The sequence below is a fragment of the Perna viridis genome, chromosome 3 (assembly GCF_037379345.1).
Source record: "Perna viridis isolate PV_CMFRI_1.1 ecotype Kerala chromosome 3, ASM3737934v1, whole genome shotgun sequence".
Taxonomy (NCBI): Eukaryota; Metazoa; Mollusca; class Bivalvia; order Mytilida; family Mytilidae; genus Perna; species Perna viridis.
In genome coordinates, this window is record NC_142447.1 from 21,397,512 (window position 1) to 21,421,728 (window position 24,217).

At 30.8% G+C, this 24,217-nt stretch overlaps 1 protein-coding gene across 7 annotated transcripts in view; it reads left to right on the forward strand.

Annotated features, from left to right (window-relative positions):
* LOC148621416 (MAM domain-containing glycosylphosphatidylinositol anchor protein 1-like) overlaps positions 1-24,217 on the forward strand; it is a 73,958-nt gene that overhangs the window by 26,102 nt on the left and 23,639 nt on the right. The window contains exon 1 of one of the 7 annotated variants that reach the window (XM_088575766.1): positions 9-170. The exons of 4 other annotated variants lie outside the window; for them this stretch is intronic. The gene's annotated coding sequence lies outside the window, so the exon portion shown is untranslated. Of the gene's footprint in view, positions 1-8; positions 171-21,419; positions 21,487-21,558; positions 21,580-24,217 lie in introns of those variants that run through there. 2 more of the 7 variants (XM_088575765.1, XM_088575767.1) reach the window with 2 other exon arrangements.

A 24,217-nucleotide genomic window follows, 5' to 3' on the forward strand; every position in this document is an offset into this window, starting at 1 on the left:
TTTACATTATAAATGGGAATGACAACAATTTCAAAGTTATCACGATAGTATATTGACTTACCAATTTCTTATAAGTAGATTTTGATTTAGGACTTTAGAACATAAATATTGTTAATGTGCTTAAATTTATCGATTCATATTTTATGAGAGGAGACGAAACGTACGAAATGGTAAGATTTTTATATTATCTATCTTTATACTAGTATTATGACTTTTAACAATTCGTGATTTTAAGGAACTAAAGATATCTTGGTGAATGAAACTTTTCTAAGTTAAGAATGTTAATTACCAATGTGAACGGTAATTGAAATTTATAGTATGGGGAATAATTGGAGAGGAGTTGACATCGTTTTTAAAGGATATATTACATACACTAGTTTCATGCAAGCTTAGTTTGAAGAAGACTTGTCTTGCTTATATATTACTGTCTATTAATTTCTTTCTAATAATTTATCCACCATTTTACAATAAATGTACTAAGATGTTTTCACAAACGCATTTCAAATTTAGGTATCATATCACGTGATATATGTTCTTCTTGTTAGGGGTTTGTATTCATTTGTGTGTCTTTGTTTCGATTTTTTTTTTTGCAGTATTAGTTGTTTCTGTTACGACTGATTGATGTTTAGCTTTGACTTTGTGCATTGATTTCCGAGTTAAGAATTGATTAATGATTTCTCTTGCTTTTACTTTACATGAATGAAATTCGGAACATGTGTAGCTAAGGCTAATCCATGGTTCCGGTTTGACAGATGCCAATGTATTGTATTTGTCCGGTGTTTATATAGTCGATTTCATAGCATTTAAGTGGCTTTATTAATCATAGCACACTCTCTATGAATACTTAACTTTATTACGCTTGCTCTAAAGGGCATACAATATATTCATTAACTTTTGGGCAAAAAGTGGGAACACATATGTACACAGTCGAGATTTTTTTTATTGTAGGTTTTTTTTTAATGCGCTTAATCGTTGACAAGCATAATATAGTCATTAAATTATGAACAAGAAGTTTGAATAAATATAAACATAAAATTTAATAATTTGGTTGTTTTCTCAGTATAAGTTGTCCCAAACTTATATGTGAAACTATACTTACGTATTGTGGTTATGTATTTGTCCTTGGGAGTCTATTTATACTATGCAAAGAAGGAGATATTTGGGACGTTATGCAAAGACAACATTTCCCTTTCAATTTATTAAAAGAAATCATATATAATCATGTTTTGCACTGAACGTTTGAGAAGGTAAGCAATAATAAAAAGAATTATTTACCACACACACTATTTAGTCAAAGTATAGAGCATACGCAATATTGTATATGGTAACGCTGTTACATATAAATTGTTTACGAGACATTATCTGAAACAGTAGCAACAATGTTAGTTACACTTCACTTCACGTAGTAAAGTATTTACGAAATAAGGTTTTTTTCATAATATAACAGAGAAATCGATCTAAACCGAACACTGAATAATTCGACAGTCTGTCTAAATCAGACACTTTTATAGTCCACATGTGTCTATTAAGTAGCACTCCGCATAAGAATCATGCAAAATGTAGTGCATGGTTGGAAAGCCTACATATTTTTATTTTTGAATTTTTTAATCATAGTTAATAGAAGTAACATCTGGCTTCTCATATGACCCTAGTTCATAGTAGATAAAAAAATATATAGAATGTACTGTAGTATTCAAAATTAAGGGAGATAACTCTGTAAATGACACTAAAATACAATAGAAACGATTGAATTTTCCATGTGGATTATCCTCTAAAAGCAGACAGAATTGAATGAGTAATTATACATTCCATCATAATGACCTATAAAGGAAATAAAATACTTATTTTTTTTTATGTATCACATTTTACAGAATATGCATGAAGTTTACAAAGACTACTACTTAAAATTAATATTCAACCTGGATAAATTGAACACCTGTGTAAACCGAACCAATTTTACCGACCCTAAAAGAGAACCTAAACAGTTCATTTACATGGAAGGGTTTGTTTATCTGTGTTCACATTCACATTTATTTTTATACATACATATATAACTCAGAGAGAATAACTTATGAATACTTTCGATTCAAATCATATTAAACATTCCATTATTAAAACGGTGTTTACTTTTATCGAAATTAAGAAATATTTACATACTTTAAATTCTATTTAACGAATGATTTAGTATCAATGACCTAGTATTTCTTTCTAATTCCATTTATCGTCAAGATTTGACTTCAGGGTTTTGTGACATATGTAAAGAAAGAAAAATTATCGATGAAACTAAAACAAAATCACAAATCAAACAAGTATGAAATGAAAAATGATATTTCGAGAGTATATTTTCACAGTATCTATTATATGTAAAACGCAATATGAAAAGTTTGAAGTATTTACACATAGGTCAAGATGTCATATGGCAAAGAAAATATTTTAGGTCTCTGTGGTATACTTTTCTATTTGAATTAAACGCCTGTCATGTTTTTGCAAGCTACATTAACTTAGACAAGACAGTAGGGACAAATTGAATTAATTATCATCCTTGAATATATATATTAGGATTTGTTTCGTCGCAGCCAGTATTTAGCCATTCTGAGGTTAATATGCCATTAAGTAGATGGGAATCAATGACTTTATAATGCTTTTGATAAATATCCAAGTTCAACAAGAGCGAAGACAAGATTCTAGACCGCCTACCCACCTGCACATGAAATTTAACTAAATGACATGTGCAACAATTAAACACATTTATTCAATTTAGTTCGAACAAGCTGGATTCCTTTGGAAATTGTTTCGATTCATTCACAAAAAGCTTATATATATATAAGATAAATCAAATTTTGCTTTTGCGTTTGGTAAATGGTTCGTTGGAACTCGTTAAAATGTGATTTTCAAATTTCTTATGGCAACTTAGATATTTACAAAAAATCCACGAATATTTATCTCATTGCAGCTCTTTTTTATCTCTTGAAATATTTTTTAATCACAATGAACAGATGGATTTTACATACATACTCACTTACCCTCACAAAAAATCTAATACATCCGAAAAAACGACTATAATATGAAGTCGTTAAACGCTTTATCTTTCCAAACTTATTCAAATGATAAATGTTGTTTTTGGATCAAAAAGTCCATTTTCGTTTCTAAAAGACAGGTCAAACTCAATATTATGCTGTTTATTTTATCATTACTACAAAAATTGTCGGATGCGGTATTTCGTTGGTTTGATCCCCGGTCGAGTAACACCAAAGATTTCAAAAATTGGTAGTCACTGATTCTCCGCAAGCACGCATCCTACAGTATAAGTAACAAGTGGTTGTATTTGGGTTTGAAGATTGTGTTCAAATTAAGTGATATGCTTACCTGAGGGCTGTTGCTTTTGTGAGCTATCTTCATTAAAAAAAAGTGGCTCGACGTGTCAGAGTATGCTATGCTAGATTGGTCATACTAAAGACCCCGCTAGGCGTGTCAGGGTACTACAATACTCGATTGGTCACAATAAAGATCCGGCTCGGCGTGTCAGGGTACTACAATACTCGATTAGTCACAATAAAGATCCGGCTCGGCGTGTCAGAGTACTACAATACACGATTGGTCACAATAAAGATCCGGCTCGGCGTGTCAGGGTACTACAATACTCGATTGGTCACAATAATGATCCGGCTCGGCGTGTCAGGGTACTACAATACTCGATTGGTCACAATAAAGACCCGACTCGGCGTGTCAGAGTACATGTACTACAATTTTTGTCCTACAATGCACAGATTATTTATCACAGGCTGTTGAAGCACAATCAATCAATCAATCAATAAAAAAAACAAAAACCTGTTTAAATTTAACCTTAGTAGTATATTTTAACCCCATATGTTTTAAAAACCTATAGTAACTACACGTTTTACTTTCTTTTGTTTTGATAAAAAAAAAAACACGTTTTTCTGCCAAAATATTTATTTTGATTATGGTGAAAAATGAAATGTTGTTTTCCGTGTAAATATGTTATCTATCACCATGTAATCATTCACAAACATAGACTAATACGACAACGCATCATTAAGTAAGACTGTTCAGGAAGTTCTAGTTTACACTTTCATGAATTAGATGTTATTTACCAACCAAGTAGTCAGACTTGTCTGACCTCGAATTATATCAGATCTTATTAATCATATTTTTAAAAATCAGCATTATTAAAAAAATAAAATACCTAAAGCGCCGAGGCTTCATTCTTTATATTGCACATGGTAGAACCTGTTGGTGATGAATTCGGCTTCATACTTCGATACTTGTGGTATCGAATACTTCTTGTATACAATCGATTCTTTTATTTAGATCTTCCTATGTATTTAGTGATAATGCTGCTGACGAGAGGTTACACCTTAAAACACGCGTACGGCATGTCGAAAATTACAATATATATGATTTTTTTTTAATTTATAATCAATGGGTGGTTTGTGGACCTAAGGTTCGCGTGGATATTCACCAACCATTAGAATATTTACTTAGAATAACCCATTAGTCAGACTTATCTGACCCCAAACTATATCAGATTTTATTTACAATGTAACTTATTAATCAACATTTGCAGTAATTTAAAAAAAAATGATTTTAAGGCTGCTTATGAGTGTACGTGAACAGCATATCGAAATTTACAATATATATATTCGGTACTTTTGTAAGTAAAAAACACTTTAGTTATATACTATAAGCAATCTGATGTTTTTGATGACTGTTTTCATTTAATAAAAGGAAGTGATAATACAATGCATCCCAAAAGAAGACTGCAAAGTAATTACAATTTAAGGAGGTAGACCTAGGGTAAGGGACACAACTCTTACAAATCGGTGAAATTTTTGTATTTGGCATTTTACATCAATTTCATCTAAGTATCAGAGTAACTTGGATTGATTTCAATCTATATCAAATGAAAGCCTGATAGGCTAATGCGGAATTCAATATGATACAAACACATCACTGATTTCATGAGTTATTTCCCTTAGCCTTGGTCTGCCATCTTAAATTGACAATAGTGAAACCTTCCTTTACCTAACCCCATTACTGTAAATTGGTTTAATCAATTAATAAATATATAAATGTTAAGGGTCAGTTTCTGTAAGAATCAAGCAGTGGGTGAAACATGGTATATAAACCCTTCATTTTGATAGTGTAATATCACTTTTTGCACCATCAGATTCAAGGAAAAAATATAATATCTACCATATCATGTTGATTCTTGGAGTTTTAATTTCATTCAAATGCACTGAAAATAAACATTTCAAGGGCAGAAAACTGTGTCAAAAACCTCATTTTTTCTGACATTCCATTGAAAAATTTCCGAATAAAACCAGTGATGCAGAGATCAAATATTGGCCTTTTCAAATAGAAAAAAAGTATTCTTTAGTGACACACTTTGTCCGATCGGTAGGGTTATGACATGCATGTTTCTAATTTTCCCGATTTTACCTGATTCTTAATGCAATTACACTTAAGTTATATTAAGGGAAAGTGTCTGGGTTAGACAAATTTCTGGATTATTCAGGGTTCGGTTCAGACAGGTGGTACTGTATAAACAATCAGTTTATTATGCTTATTATGCTTTATTACCATTACATTCAAACCGGTTTCAAAGTTAAGATCATTGTAAAGCATACTGAATAATTCAATGCTGATAATAATGTATCATTATCACCCACATCGAGATAGCTAATTGCAATGATTGTTTCGTTGTATCTGTGAAACTATTTAATTTAGGTAAACATGATTAAAGTAATGTTTGCGAAAGATCTGAAAAGAAACCACTCCAAAAATACATTGGCTGTCTCTCCTAATCTAATAAAATGATATTTTGTCTGTTTTCTACAGTTTACTCTTAACAGCTTTATCGGAGGAAATGAAAATGATTTACTGATACTGCTAAAGCATTTCACACTCTAAAACCAAACACAATATCTATATTGTAGCTCATTCCAATTATTTATAAAACTTGTAAATGTTCATTATATTTCGGTGGTCAATGGGTATGATTGATTGGAGATCAATTTAGGCACTGGTCCATCAAAACTTAATGCAGATCATGAAAATTCTATCTTTGTTAACTTTCTTAGTAAAGTTTAAACAATTTGTAAGTCTAACAAGTGAATGGAAAATCAACAAAATGATTAACGCGTTAAAGGAAAAAATCTTGAAGAAACTTGTGGATAATATTTTTCCAGTAGTGTAAATAACCTGTTTCATTACTTTTCTTACTTTTTATCCAGGAACAGCTTGTATTTCCCTTTGACGTATTTTCATTTGTTGCTTTGAATCTTTGGCGAACATGTACTTAAAGAATGTCCAACGCATCAGAACAGAATAACGTAACGCTTTGTATGTTAAATGATGTTGTGCTTGATTTTCTACATTATTGATATGGCTTGAGAGGAGCAAAATGATCGCTGGCATTGACATAGTTGCAGTAGATATTTTATGATTGACAAGACAAACCTTTAAAAAAAATATACAAATTGCAGTGTACGGTTTGACTTAGCAAAACTTAGATGTGTTAGCTTTGGTGTTAAAGATATTTTAAGCACACTTGGCATTAATTCTATCTAGCCTTACTTTCGAATAATTATTTCTAAACATGCATATATTGCTCGTGTATACGTAATAGTATACCCTAATGTGATTTATGTGACATTTGTAATAATTGAATATTGTTGGTGTTTTTTCACAATTTCTTTTTTATATTTTCGCTTAAAACCATGTAATAAATTATTTAAGTCCTATTCACATCAGCTTGGGAAGAATAGTTCTGGTCCATAAAGAAATTTACAAAGTTAATGCAGTAGTATTAGAGTAAAAACAAAAAAAAATCCAAAAATCTTAAAACTTTAGTTTCTTAATCAAGTGATAACTCGAGTGCGTGCATTTGAATGGTCCCTTATAATTCGAGCTTAGAAGACTAGACTGTACATATGTAACACCACTATTTTGTTTTTTTTTTACATTGAATATAAATTGATTAAGTCGACATATATATATAATAGGTAAATTTATAAAGTTTCATATTCCATTCCTTTAGTTTTTGGTACATGTACCATTACCATTTGGTGAGTTTTAATCAATACAATTACTGGTATCGGAAAAAACGTGTTTGATAAATCAAGCATAAGGTTATAGACAATCTTATCTATCTCTTAATTAACTGTAACATTCTTTCTAATGTGTTTCTATTTTAATTAGTAACTTCATTTTCTCATTTTCCTTTATCATCATAAATTTATTACTATGCTGACATAAACTTTCGTTTGAAAAACTAGAACCATAAAGAAGATTGCGTTTCACGGATCATGTTCAGATTATAATTACATTTTGTTTTACTCTCATAAATTCCGATTAGTATATTGATCATAGTTATATGTTGGATTGTAGAAAAAATTATATATATAACCAGTGTTTACTCGTTATTATCCTGGTTCCCGGGACTACGTTCCAGGTTTTAGCTACTATCAATACATATATGTGTAACATACTGAATATTGCGATCGGGAACCAGTCTAACTCGTTATGAAGTCAAAGCCAAATCTATCGATACAATGGCACACAAGTAATAGATATACATTGTATATAAATTTAGAGTTTTTTAAGTTACTGATATAACCAGGGAGTTTTAATTCCTGATCAAGAAATTTGTTTCTCTTAGAATTATTGAATACGTGTGACCGCAAAAATCAGACTAGCCTAGTATGATATACGTTTTTAACAAAAATGACAAATTCTGTACAACACGCCGAAAAATAATCATGGGATTTCAAGCAATGCTATAAAGAATTTGTTGGTAATATAAGGAATTAAACCTGTAGGAAAATTTCGAAGTGCATTTCATCCACTTTTATAATGTTTTTATTTATAAGACTTTTCTATTGTTCTTAAGTCATAAGATGACAAATAGTTATATTTATCCTTAATAGTTGTTGTGCTCTATAGCTGCCCCGAATACATTTAAATGCATCGAATCAGATGTGAGGTATATACTCTTAGACAAAGAGTAATCAAGGGAACCAAGGTTATAGCGGTAATCAAAATAATGTAATCCAGGGACAAAGACCAGACATGGAAAAAGAGATATACACAACAAAGAACATAAAGTAACTAAAATCATACATACAAAGTAACAAAAGTTAATGAGCAACTCGGACTCCACAAAAAATGGGAGCATGGACCAGGTGCACCGGTAGGGTAAGTGTTGAATAATTAGGGTATAAAATGGGAGAATATCTTAAACAAAATTCACTTAAAACTTATTTATGATTCACAAAAGGCATATGCCTTCAGTATAATAGTTTGGCCACAATTGCCTTAGAGACAGGCTTTTGGACCAAGCTTATAAGAAAAAACGTCTCATGTGCTGTTTTATTTTCGATATTCATATCTTTCTGAAAAATATTCTTTTTCTGATTAACAGAAACTACATGAATGATTTTCATAATGTCTACAAATTAATTTTCTGTAGTTTTAACTTGCATGTTATTCAAAAAGTGTAAAGTCATACATAGTATTGATATATTATTGAGCACGAAATTCGCAGCTGCACTCTCATATTTTAATTATACATACTCTTCAATTACTATTTCGACAAATATTTTAAAATATTAATAGACAAAACAATGTTCGACGTATGAACATATAACACGTGACAATCAATGCAATTATGTTCTATCATTAGCAAAGGTTAGATGAACACTACAGTTACTGGTGATGTATTGAGATTGAAGACAACACGTTAACACAGTTGCATTTGTGATAAAGAAAACAATGAAAACAATGCAATGATAGAATAGCTTGAATAATACAATTCTGACTAATCTTTTGTCCACAAACTAGAGTTTTACAAGAATGTTTCAATGAATATCATGACAAAACATACCCCTTTGTTTCTCGATTCGTCAATAAATTTGATAAACTGCATAATTGTTGATTCAGACATTGTATGTTCTCTGAAAGCATTAGCCGTATTGGGTGATGTGTACATATACGTTGCTCTTTAAATGGATAAATAAGGTGTTCGAAACATATGATTATAAGTTCTCATTTAATTTAGTATATATAATAAATAATATAAACTATAGCATGATGACGAACAGCTACCTTTTAAAAAGAAAATGATATACATAGTTTTCAGGAATTACTTGAATTGTCGCGATGTATACAGAAGGTTTTTTTTTTCTATCATCGATGATTGTTCTGGTATTAAAGAACCTCAACCCAAACGCCGCTAATAATTCCGCTTCCATTACAGTAAATTGGTAGTATAAAATTCCTACCGATCAAAATGGGAAAAATCAAAAGTCAAAGAGCAATCAAGGGAACCAATGCTACCGGTAGGGTAAGCGTCCTCTGTTTTTCTAGAAACTTCCACCGAGTTGCTAAAAACATGCAGTTAAATATGAACAATAAATCAGTTAAAAAACACTTAATACAATTATAATAAAGAAATCAACTTCAAAACATTCTTGAAATTTGTGGTGAAGACGCATCAAATTTAAGATGAAAAAGAGCGTCACAAGCAGAAATCACGGACAATAAATCAGTTGATATCAAGAAAATGAACCATCTGTTATATGTTTGTCAGATGCAGGTTATTTCTTAATAAGATCTAAACATCGGAAATAAATATTATTTAGGTAGCGTATGGCATATTTTTCATAAAATAATTCCAAAACCTGTAAAAGTAAGAATAGTGACTGCTAGCTCTGGCATATCTCAACAACTTAGAAATATGTAGGGAACCTGATATTTTACTGCACCTTAAACGAAATATATAATGTTTAAATCAAAATCGCCTCGTTTTTAATATTTGTTTGTACCTAGATGACCACTTTCGTCAAATTTGAAATAAAAATCTTCAATTGATGCGGATGAAGATGTGCCGGTAGTATCTTTAATTTCCTGTTATGGTGGAGAAATAAACAAAAGCAATTTTCTTAATTTAGATTTTTTGTTGCTGAGACCATTGTCAATATATCTATATCTAAAACTAAAAGATCTGGCCTCTTTATTCTTCTTGTCTTTCATACGATTTTGAAGAAACTTCAATTCATATGAATTAAACAGTAGATCAGCTAGGAGAGGGGTACATTGGGATTTCGATAACCTGTTGAAAAGGTGAAAATGTGTCCCTCCAAAAATGACAAATATGCTGTCAAGAAGAAACTCCAGCATACTGATCACATGTTACTCGGTAAAACAGCTTTTTTATTTGTGTGGGTTTTTATGTAGGAATTTAGTACACGTATAGTAAGTCTTCAGATTTCTCAACCGAGAAAGTATACAACGAAGCCATAATGGACTTATAGTTACAAAAATGTAGCTAGGATTTCATCCTTCCAGGGGCCTTTCAGAGATCACTTAAAGGTGTGTTTACTCATATTAAAGACCTTTTCGTGATCTCTGAAAGTATTTACTATCTTGTAATTAGGTTATAAGCTGATGCATTTGTTAGGTTTTACGATATCCGTTCTTTTCTCTGTTGTCTGTATTTAGGATAATTCGAATTATCTTTGATTCATAACTCTTTTATTAAGTATTCACGGTAACGCGCTTAACATAACAACCAATAATTTTAAGGGCTTTGTTCACAGGAATAACAATATATTTCTCATGAAAGGAGGAGGAACATTTTGCAGGTTATTTGTCTTTGAATACTGATTTAGGTTGATTATTCATACAGCGTTTGAGGTTGCGAGGTTGTATCAAAGACCTTACTGGACTGGAGTAAATCAAGTTCTGCATTTTTTTCCTTCTCTCTTTTTACCAACGCCCTCGCATATTCTTGAACTGCGTTAGTGATGCTTTTTGAGTTTTGGTACCAGTTTATATGTTGTGGGCCTCTGATCTTCTGACCACGAGGTATCACTTTCCGAAGATTCTCATTTTTCATAATATTCAGAGCGTCAGTGATGACAATACAAGAAGGGCTGGAACCAAAGGGAACTTAGGAACACTCACAATTCTACGCTTCGGTCTTGCAATGGTGTTGTAACTGTAGGATACAATAGGGACAGATTGGTTTGTTTTGAAATAAGGCGGTTTAATTTTCATTACTACTTTTCGGATAAGAATGTTGCTGATGTTGATCACATCAATACCTTTGTTCGCAAATTGAATGTACAGACATTTCTGTTGTTTTCATAATAGGATTTCGATCTGTGAGGTTTGATAAGTCGGAAAGAGTAATCAAGGGAACCAAGGTTATAGCGGTAATCAAAAGAATGTAATCCAGGGACAAATACCAGACATGGAAAACAGACATATACAACAAAAAACATAAAATAACTAAAATCATACATACAAAGTAACAAAAGCAAATGAGCAACTCGGACTCCACTAAAACTGGGAGCATGGACCAGGTGCACCGGTAGGGTAAGCGTCCTCTGCTTTTCTAGAAACAACCGCCGAGTTGCTCATAAAAAGTCAAGTCCGAGGTAGACAAACGAGGAAAGGAAAACTATGACCCGTTGAATAAATCAGTTTTCATGGTGCAGATGGATACACCATAACGATCCACGAGTTCATGATGACAACCATAAAACCTCTGTAGTGATGCCTTCAATCTTGTTGCAACATAACCCTGTTCCAGAAGCCTATTTGTTAGAGTTCTAGCGAGATACGAAAAGTCTGCGTAGTTTCGGCAAGCTCTGGCATAACGTATGAGTTGTGATATGAACACTCCATACGCAGGTGCTGAAGGGATGTTGATTCAAAACATAACATTCCAACAACTCTGTCCGACTAAGTGTTTCTTTTCCAATATGTTAAACTTGATTTAATTAGACAGTTTTACTGTTTTAACCAATGGCTTAAATGACGTTCAGGACCTTTTACGAGTAATATTCGTCAATCTTTTACGTATCCTTAAACGTTGATTGGCCAAGAGGTTTTATTCTTTCATTTGTCACAATAGAAAAATAACAGAATGGGAAAAATGCAGCAAGTGCACGATGCTGCCTCTATTATAACATCCAAAGAATATGGGTTTTCAGGTGCATTTGATAAACAAATTTATCCAAATTCATAAACTAAATGTAGAGCCGTAAGAGAGTTGTATATGATGCAAAATAAAACAATAGGGTGATATAATATATAACCTTACTACACCGTGGTGTATAATAAAATATGAAAATAGAGATGGCTTTGAGATTAAAAGTCTTATTGGGGGCTTATTAGATAGTTTTATTCTGGTGATATTATTAGCAACATCATTTCAGTTATAAAATCGTTTTCTCAGAAGATTTGTATTTAATAATGATCCTGGAATTCCTTTACATTCCATGAATTCGGTTCTTTCATCAATTCAATATTGGTTTTATTCCTAATGTCTCTAGTGTAACAAATGTATATGATATTCAAACCATATGAGAATAGAATTGTAATTTACAACTATCGGCAAAAAAGTACGGCAATTCAAATATATTAAAATTCAAGAACATTGCCTGAACACAGTTAACAAAGATGATCTACATTCACAACATAGCAAACTAAATGAAATATATTACATAGTAACCTGAGTATAAGAGAAAAAGTAGTAACACAAAGAAGTGAAGCACCAGAAATATGAACTCTCACACAAAAGAAGTGACATCAGGTGCTCCGCTCCGGAAGGTAAGGCATGTTCTTTTCCGCCAGCGGCTCCATTTATATTGCAAGTGACCATAATACAGGGATAGTCTAGCAACCCAAAACAAGTCAAAAAGGAGTCACATTAAAAAATCACAATTGTCACATCATTCAATTCAACAAAATATTATAAATCAAATCAAGATAATCAAAAGTCACAACATTGAAAATGGGTAAAAACAATTATATATAAACGCAAACACATTTTGTCTTCATTTACGTTGCATCGTCTTAAAAGCTGGACGCTAACAATACAATACATGTAAAAAGTACATTTGAGTTAGTTTCTTATTACATGTACTGGACCTTATACTTTGCACATCTTCTTATACGCTCTATCAGTTTGTGCTAAATGTACAGTTTAATCTAGATAAATTGGACCCCAAAAAAATACCTAAATATTCGTGATCCTTTTATCGATTACGCTTTCATAGATATTACTATAAGAGCTGGAATATATGATAACTTTTGTACCAAAATGAGTGAATTTTTACAATATTATTGTCATCATTTAAGACTCTTCGTCATTGATTGAAGTTTTGTTACGAATATCATTATAGATTAGATTTTATAACAAATATTTGAAGAAAATATTTGTAGTCAAATATTGATGTTATGTCTCGAATGCCATTAAATGATGTAGTGGTTATAAAACGTAAATAGTAATTTTCCATCCTAATTACTGATAACAAAAATAATGCAAAATTATATTTTTATGTTGGTGTGGGTTTATCGAAAAAAGGTTTGCATAAACTAAATACATCTGAAATAATTGACTAGGCACAATTAACGCTCCAGGAATGAATTAAACAGGTTTTCAATAATAAATTTGATGCAGAGTCACGCTTGGCATTATTGATAAAAGCATTACATCTTTTGTTACAAATAATAACTTTAAGTAATATTAATTGAAACTGTTAAAATAGTGAAAGCGCCTACAGGTTCTCATCTTAAGTGATAAATTTTATTAATTGTAGCATAGATGGAAATGTGCTCTCGTTGAAGTCATAATACCTTGTCTGAGTGCACTTTCTGTATATTACAAATTAGTATCTAGAGGATTTTTTCGCAAGGTTAATGCCATCCAAAACATAGTTTTGATAAACATGTTGGTGGCTCTATGTACTATATCGACTGAATGCGTCAAATTAAGAGACAAACAAAATGTAAAAGCATTTTTTTTTATCGTTGCGACATATATGTTTTACTTGTATACAGTAGTTTAAGTTGTGTAAAAAATACTTTATTAGTAATGTTAACTGTCTTTGTAAGAATTTAGTAGTAGGTGAAGCATATTTGTTAAATCAATAAACACATCATTCTGAAAAAAAAATAAACATCTCAACTGATGCAGACATCAAATAGAGGTCATATCAAATAGAAATGCACGTTTTAGAAGTTTCGAATATTGTCTGAGTCTTTTAAAGACTTGTACTCTATGCAAATTGTACAATGAGAGATAAAATAGTAAAATAGGCAAAGTTTAACATTCTTTTGATATCCGATAGAATCTTGTTTCCCTTGATTACTCTTTTCAAGAAGGCTTTAATGAAACTTTTCACTGTTTCATTTTTGTAACTCCTATGTTTTGTCTTTAGTTGACCGGATTTTTTTAAACGCAATACTTGTTATAGATAATATGAGCACAATATAATGCAACATAATTTGTTTTTACATGTTATAATTTGTTTTATTGTTGACAACTGGTGTAATTGCGGAGTCATTTCCTTTCTATTAGAAAGAGTTTGAAAAGCTTTGAATAATTGTAATACTTAAAATAATAGGGTTCAAGTTAAATGGGTAGCATGAAGTTTGATTGATAGCAAATGTTTTATAAAAATATGAACAGTAAATTGTTGGTGTTAGTTTACTAATTTCATACTAATGGAAGTCTCAATCTTCCTGTATTTTCTTTCTTACAAATGGCTGTTTCAACTGTGTCTGTGAGTCAATTTGAATTATCTAGAAAATAGCTATTATAATGGACAGAATTTAATTAACGATCCGGGAATTAATTAATCTTTTTACTGGTTTATACCACAAAGACCCACAAATGGTAGAAATGAAAAAAGCATCCAGGTTGTTTCTCTTCGATGATCTCCGGTAGTATTGTTTCAACTCTTATCAGTTTTCGTAACACTTGTTTGAATTTTACTTAGTTAAAATTTTACATACTTCTGTCATACAGTTTAACACTGAGCATTTTTGACAGGCAAACATCTTTAAATACACAAACATATACAAGAAACATTACTAAAATTGAATTTCTGCCTTCTGCTAACACATAATCATTATTCATGTTTAGCATAATAAACATTATGTGCAATATGTTTTGTCTTTTACATTCTTTCTCTTTATTTAAAAAAAATAGCTTTTTTTCACGTGTCTATTTTGTACATAGAGTGACTGAAGTGAAAGAACGAAGCAAGGTAAATTGAAACAGTTTACATAAATTTAACAAACATGAACATATAAGTCGATGGGCAAGATGATTGTCCTTGTTCTGTGAAATTAAGAAACAGAGAAGTTTGAAGATGGGTATAATTGTCTTAATAATGGATAAAAACATAAGGCGACACGATATTTGAAGAACTTGGGGACGCGAAACTTAGATGTTATTACGTCAGTATAAGTCCCTTGTTTACGCTCTCAAATAAAACACTTAAAGTGTATTTTTCTAAATTGCTCTGTTGACTAGGATAAAATAAACAGATCGGTTTGGTATATCTCTAGTGTCATGTCGGTTTATAGCGTCATTTTTATTGTTATAAAACGTATTGCTTACATCTTTTACTGTATGTCAAAATTTTATTTGTTTTATGATTTTTGTTTTATCTTATCAGGTGCCATGTTTTTAATACGGTCCGGATATTGTAGTTACATGTAAGAATTTAGCAGACTAACAAATACTCCTGAGAATTTTGAAGATGTATTATTTTTAGACGCGATATATTTCACTGGTTAACTATTTCTGTGCGTATTGCATTCAGTATTTCTAATATCCCCGTGCAATACAACAGACGTAGAAAAGAGCAGTACACCACAGCTTCTGGAACAGGGTTATGTTGCTACAAGATTGAAGCCATCACTACAGAAGTTTTATGGTCGTCATCATGAACTCGTGGATCGTTATGATGTATCCATCTGCACCATGAAAACTGATTTATTCAACGGATCATAGTTTGCATTTCCTCGTTTGTCTACCCTGGACTTTACTTTTTTTTAGCAACTCGGCGGGTGTTACTAGAAAAGCAGAGGACGCCTACCCTACCGGTGCACCTGGTCCATGCTCCCATATTTTAGTGAAGTCTGGGTTGCTCATTTACTTTTGTTACTTTGTATGTATGATTTTAGTTACTTTATGTTCTTTGTTGTGTGGGTCTGTTTTCCATGTCTGGTCTTTGTCCCTGGATTACATTATTTTGATTGCCGCTATAACCTTGGTTCCCTTGATTACTCTTTGAATAGTTTTTTTATTTATTTTTTAATTACTAATGCTCCTTTTGCAATATTTCAAAAGATTTAGGTTATTCTTTTACTACTCTTGTTACTCTAGAATTTATTGATAAATGTACGGACAAGCCTATTTTATGCTTAAAACAATACCGACATAAGGAAACAACACTGATGGTTATAAGGAATCTATTGTCTAAATATATTATGTAATAATACGCGCTAATAGACACTTCATGGCAACGTGCGTAAACAAGCTAACAATTCGGCTTTATGACTACGTACATTTATTTTGTCTCATTTTGATCTTGTCTATTTTTAAGACGGGTTGTCAATTGATTGTTATACGATACCAAACATTATTCAGGCTATTAATGTCTTCAATACTTTATGTAAATTTAAGGGTCCCACTAATTGCTTTAATAATAGTTTCCTATGGAAATCATACTATAATATTTTTTTTATTTGTTTTTGTTTGTTTGTTTGTTTTCCGTTTCTTTGTTAGTCATACTATTTTCAATTCATTTCGATAACCAATAGAATAAAAGTGTACGATTTGCCAACATTTCAAAGATACCGCGGGTCGATCCCGAATGGTGTAAATGATTATAATGTGTATTGGTGGATTTACATTTTTTCGGCGGGTTTTTTGTTACAGGATCTTTCCGCAGGTTTTCGCTCCAATGTTCAGGCACAAGAAAAAAAACAGTTCAAAACAGTCTGTTTGATGGTTCAGATATTCTGGTTTGGATTCAGCTGAAATAGCTATAAATGGAAACCAAACTACATTAAATCAATTGATTTTAAAGAAAGATAAAATCGGTGAGAAAACGAGTACTTGTTTAAAATGGCAAACTTTGCTGTTAAATAATTCACCTCTTATACAATTTCACTAACTGAACATATTCTACTACAATTACAGTATTATTTTTTCTCGGAATGTATTTAGTAAATCCTATATATCATCGATGTGTGGTGTCAATTTACAAGAAAAAATAAAGCTCTGAATGATGCACCAGTCCCACTTGTTCCTGTTAAATTTCAAATTCAAAACATGCCCCTTTATTAGGATGCTTTCTTCTATTACTTTTTGGTGCTGTTATAATTCGGGAAAAATTATGTTGTCTTCATTTTAAAGCGTTTTTTTTTTTACAATATATCATTGTTGTATGATTGAGTTGTTGTCAGTACGCTTGAAACAATTCTTAAATTTCCTTTTACAAAATTCAATATTTTTGCACCATATAGAATGAAAGTTCACACCATAACACTAAAATGTGCACGCATAGACATGAACGAAATAAATTCATATAGAGTCACTAGGTCTGTATATACAGAGTTTCATCCATTAACGAATGTAAAGTAAAAGATAGTATCTGATGGTATGGGTGATTATTGATGTTAGAAGTCCTTGTTGGGGCTCTCAAATGTCAAAGCATCCCATCACTTCAAAAGTCGATAAAAAAATAAATGTATGTTCATGCACCATGCTAAGTATGTTTTATCAAAAGTTCCATGTTAAGTTCTCGTATCAAATCTTTGATTCATTTTCATTTATCTAGTATGAAGTTGACCTATATAAAATGGCCTGGACTTGAGATGCTTCAATTGTAATCCTTTTTTTTTCAAATAACGGAGTGCGTGATTGAATATAAAAACTGCAATATTTGTTGAACTTTTGTGCTAGATTATTTTTTCAGTGGTCATATTTAAAGATATATGCTAACTAAACTCATTCCTATCGTTTTTTTTTCCAAATATCCATTCCAAAAATAATCCGACTTTCGACATGATCGACCTTGAGTTTTGGTATGTGTCTTTAACTGAAGAAGATGTCATATAATACAAACTGTAACTCAAATGTATTCTATCAATTTTAAAAAAACGTATGGTAATGTAAGTTTGTCAGACATAAAAATACAAAAGGAGTGGCAATTCAATTTCTTGTCCTTTAACCATAATTTCGCCGCATATTACGTACGGCTTAACTGACATATTGATGGCAAGAGATGAGTACTTAATATTTTGATATTCTTTTATTGACTTTACAGTCATAGATGATGCTTAGCAATAACAATCTGTAAAAAAAAGTATCGACTCGCAAACGAAGTTGTATTAGACCTCTTAGGTGGACCAATCTAATTAAAATCAGTAATTTATGACGAAAATTTGAAGGGTTTTTAAAGTTGTCTTGGCCTTGATTTTGACGATGAAGTTTAATATATAGAGATTGAAAGACTTTGTTCACACATTTCTTTACAATAAAGTTGTATATGCAGTTTATTTTTTTTTTTTTTTTGGAGTTCTATTAACAATTGGAAATGTAATTGAAGAGTTCCTCCGATGATTACGTAAAATATAACAACGATGAGTTCCCTTGATAGTAATGGAAATGTACAATTGTTTATGTGTTTAAGTGATCGCTATACAGTTATGAAAGTATAACAACTAAAGATACTATAGCAAAATACTTATTGTTTACTTATTTAATGACATTAAATGTTCTTTTCTAAACTATAAGGACAGATAAAAAAAAATACTCATACGCCTACTTTGGATATATCATTGACCTTTCCACTTATTTGCAAAGGGTAAATTGCATTCGTTGTCCGCAACAGTTATCTCAATGACTGACTTTGAACTGATGTACACAGAGATCATACTAAGAACCAATCTTTATTTCAAGTAATCATAAAATATAAGAAATTACCAATCAATTGATAGTATTGATACCATATGTCTAACAGGTGAGTTTTAATTTTATGTTATAAACTTATGATTTAAGGAGATAGACCTAGGGTAAGGGACACACATCATTCAAACGTTTGTATTCAGCATTTAACACCAATTCTATATAAGCATCTAATTAACTAGGATTCATTTAATTCTGCTTTAAACAAAAGTTTGAGAGGCTTTTGAAATTGAATATAATACAAGCCATATCACTGATTTCATGAGTTGTGTCCCTTACCCGAGGTCTACCTCCTTAAACTGATATTGTTAACCTTACATTTTAGTCGTGGTATTAAATCATGTTTGTTTTCGTCTAGCGAATCGAATGTCTTGACAATCTGTTATAATTCAAATTTGTCTGCTTAACTCCTTTCCAATTAGCTTTTTTGTCATCAATAGTAACGATAATAGTCTGCACGCTTCAAACTTTTGCGTCTGTCTTGTGGGCATTTTTTAACAAAAGGTTAGACAAAATTATCTTACTAATTTGGTGTATTAAATTTTTAATTAGTACTTTTCTAAAAGAATATCTAATGAGTTAAACAAATGAATGTTAGCCAATGAATGTCAAAACCGGGGATTTATAGCATACAATTTTGGAAACGTGGACTATCTTTACATTCACGATATCTTTACACAAAAATATCAATCTTTGATCGTTCTTAATCGCATTTGGTAAATAAAGACTTATGTTTGACTAACAGACTCTTTTTAGACTTAACACCTCTGCTTCTCTGACTTAATCACGACTGTCGTTTTTGGATGTTACTTAAATTTTACCATATAGACTCATTGATTTCATTAAAAAGAATGGTTTACGACTGGAGTATTTAGATTTCTAGGTTAAGATGTTTAGGGATTTGCTATGAGATATTTTTTCGAAATGTGTCGTTTGTATATTTTACGTGTATTTTTAGATTTTGAAACTTTTGTTCCTCTACAAATATGTTTTGACTTACTAAAACTGTGCCGTTTAATTTATTGTGTCATAATAATACTTTAACCATATAAAATATAATAACTATCTGTGGGGGTATTTAATACACTGATGGTATTATGTGGTTTGAATTAAAAAAAAATACCCCTTATATCAATATCGCAAATGAGTATCTTCTCATCATTATTTTTAGATTCAAAGGTAAACTCGATACAAGAAGTGCTCAAAATCAAAATATGTCGAAAAAGGTAGCCAAATCTAACACCGATAAGTTCTACGATAGTATGTTAAATCATGGGATTGTGGTCTATTTGTTTGTATAAATTGTACTTTCGTGTTTTTCGTCCATGGAAATCCACTCATACGTACCTTCATACGGAATTCATAAACTCAATAAAACAAGGAAAATATTTTCCCAGTGTAGATATCCGTCTACATTACTGAATCTTAACTATGCTTAATGAAATTAAACAGGTTATTTAATAACATATTACTGATAATGAAAACAATGATATTTTTCTCTGCTATTTGTTATACACTTCTATGTTGAAACATAGATAATCTAAAGAAAGTGGCAGTTTTATATCCTTTTAGCATTAAGACTTACTGAATAGTTCAATGTTATTTGCAAACGAGTTCATTTGTGGAATTCTACCAACTTACGATTGTTCTCATGGTTGGCCTAGAATTCACTTGCGTATCATACATTGTTAACGTACCTATGGTCTAAACGGTTTAACTTTATTAACCTTTTTTCCGTTTCGAAACTGTAGAATATTCATGCTTTAGTCAATACAGACATTTTAGAACACGCAACTTGTAAATTTGCAATAATGTATGTTACCTTAAACTGCATTACAATGACAATACTTTTATCTCAACTGACCTAAGAAGTTTGATTTAAACTTTCAAATATTTTAATTTAATTTATATTTGAATGTTAGGACAGCCTTTTGATTATTTGAAATTATAGTGAAAATTCCATGTGGTCAAATCTAGGTCAATTCAAGTTACTTGAATATCTATAGATGTCAATGCAGGATTGAAAGCATGTTTATTGACTTATTTAGATATTAAAATAAGTTGACTTTGCATGACGTACCTGCAGTTTTCAAAAAAGCTCTTCCATAATTTAAGCATACGAATATTAAAAAATTCTTTTACAGTAAGCCTAGAAGTTTTTTTTTTTCTTTTTTGGAGATAGAAATGATCTGAAAATATGCCCAGAGTTTGTATGTACTTAAGAAAAGAATTTTCAGTGGAAATCTTCGAAGAATACTTCATATAATGGTACTTCCAATTATTATACTTATTTGTGTTACTTACTTGCTTTTATATTTAAATCAATGCTTGACATAATTCTCAAGCTTGAGATTTCTTTTTCTATACTTACATTTTATTTTTCATTCTTAAAAGTTGACATGTAGTTTTTTCTACTTCAAGTATTTGTAAAAATGCATATTGTGAATAACTTCAGATAAAAGTATAAAGCAACAAAAGCTTAGATGGAATTGTCAAGTCCTCAATAGTAGGCGACAACCTAACCCATATTCACCTGGTATTCATATTAACCACGCCACACAAATAATATAATAATTGAATTGCCAAATCACTTCAGGTAATGGGATTTACCTTTGTGAAAGGGAATTACAATGAATATTACACATATTTCAAAGGCATCACGACGTTTTATTGACTTATTAATACTCGTAAGTAGATTTTGATTTGAGATCAGACCTTAGTAGATAAATATTTTTGATGTGTATCCTACTTCATGTTAGTTAAAGGAATATTATTACAAGGTAAGGGATAATAATTTGTTCACAAGATCTCAAACCATTTTCTTTTTTAATGACCTGAGGCGAAGGGGTTACTGAAGATTAATTGTTTACAATGAAAACTTACGTTGTTTAGGGGAAATAATTTTTACCGCTAATATTAAAATTGAATACAGTTGTATGTATATTGGTACATTTTGCATGATAGCCATATTATAACACGAAACATGAAAGGCTCGAAATGATAATGAACATGTTTTAAGGTGGATTGTTTTAGGGTGCATTCACAAAATATATTTTCATATCTTTATAGCATTTTCTTCATTATAAACGCATGATTTTAAAATCGGTATATCAAATTTAACAAGTTTGAAGTTTCTTTTTATTCGGTAATAACTTATTTAATCTATCTACTCTTTTACATGTCGTATTAGTGCTTCCGATTCTTTACAGCTCTATCCGTCTGGCTCTTATTTTATATTGAAAGTAGTAGCTCTGTTATGGAAAAACAGTATTGTGTATCTTTACGTTACATTTTCACTCGATGTTTCTCAAATACGAAAATGCAAAACATCTGCAAACGTTAAACTTGGAAAAAATTGTCTTTCCATGTTTTTTTTCCGTTTAATACTCCCTCTAATTAGTTTATATAAACATATTGTGGCATTTTAAAAATACATGTTAATTGACTCTTATATTTACCTTTCTTTAGCCATTATTGTTACCATTATTCGATGTTGCTAATAACGGAGTTATAACAATGTTTTTTTTTAATTTCTGGAAACAGATTATCAATATATGGAAAACAGATTTATATTCTGTTCATGCACTAAAAATATTTGTGGATGTTTACTACTCAGACGAAACCACGCTTCAACATTTTGAAAAACATGTAATTTGTTTCAGATAGTTCTATAATACGTAGTGTTGTAAAATTTAGGTCTTGTAAAACTAGTGCTGTTTCAGCGAGTTCCTTGTCTGGATTCTTTAAACGTTTAGTTATTGTTGATTATTCGTGATGAATTGAAAACAATAGAAGACCCAGAATCTCTAGCAAATCTTGACGTGTTTAGACATAGCCAAAAGAAAATTACTATTTAAGTGGAGTTTTATCACATTTCGCAGACTTATCTTCCAATATGGCTCAGTTGATACTGTCGGTCAAAAGATTCACAAATCAACCGACTTGTCAATGTTTGAAACTTTTTTCTATTCCAATTATTCACAAAGGGCATTGTTTTCTGGAGACAATCTTTAAATTAGACAATTCTACAGCTCTGTCCCTGTCCAATGGGAACGTTTAATAGTTGTAACCAGATGTTCCTAATGTCTGAGTTTTTTTTGGTTTTTTTCATGTTTATAAGTTACAGATGTTGTTGTATCTGTACATGATTTTAGGTATGTAGATATGAAAGCAAATTAAATTAGCTACATTTTCGACAATTTTTACGCTTGTAATAATTTGTATATATATTAAAATATATTGTATAAATATTAAAAGACAATTAAACTAATTGAGAAATTCCATATATAGCTTTTTAAAAAAAAATAATGATTTTTTTTTAATCAATACAGGTTGAATATAACATTAAAATTATCACATTTTGGTGTCAAAAACCTTGTAGAAAGGTTTTAAATAGGGGACTACAAGACCTCTAATACGAACTGAATTGAAAATACAGTAAAGTATACTTTTGACTTAAATTCTTTATTAATCTTGAGTAAAACCTTTTAAAATATCTTTACTGTACATATTGTTGACACGACACAGAAACCAAAATTATCCGTTTTAATATTTTTTCACACAAGGTCTCAATAAATATTTTTTGAAATAACTTAGAAAAGAAATCTACGCAAATTAATTGAATATTTATTTAAGATATTTACCCGGTTTGAATTACTGTACGTGAAACTTGAAAACTATTTTGAAATTCATTCACAGATAGGAGTTTATGGCGATTATTCACGTGGATGCTCTTTGATCTTAGTGTTTGCCACTAACTATAAAATATATTTCTCATAAGGCCAGTGAAGAATTAACAATAGAATACATGTTTTATTTGATTTACAGAGAATTTATTTGGAAAATTAACATACTGCACCTCCCTTGCATGTATTTAGAATGACAAAAATTATTATAAATTAAAAGCTATGCTTATCACGTTTAAATAGCTCTTTTTTTATTAAGCTGTCTCTACAGTACTTTGATGATATAAAATATTTTTTGTTGGTGTCTTCTATATATAACCGTGTTCTGAACACTGTCTTTAATTACGAACATGGTAACTTTAAGTATAAGGAGGTAGACATTGGGTAAAGGATATAACTCTTGAAATCCATTACATGTTTGTATCATATTCAATTTCACCCAGGCCTTTCAATCTTTCATCAGAAACAGAATGAAATCAATCCAAGTAAATTTGATGCTTACATGAGATTGATGTTAATAGTAATCAAGAAAACTAAGGTTATAGCGGTAATCAAAACAATGTAATCCAGGGACAAAGACCAGACATGGAAAACAGACATACACAACAAAGAACATAAAGTAACTAAAATCACACATACAAAGTAACAAAAGCAAATGAGCAACTCGGACTCCACTAAAAACTGGGGGCATGGACCAGCTGCACCGGTAGGATAAATGTTGAATACAAACTTC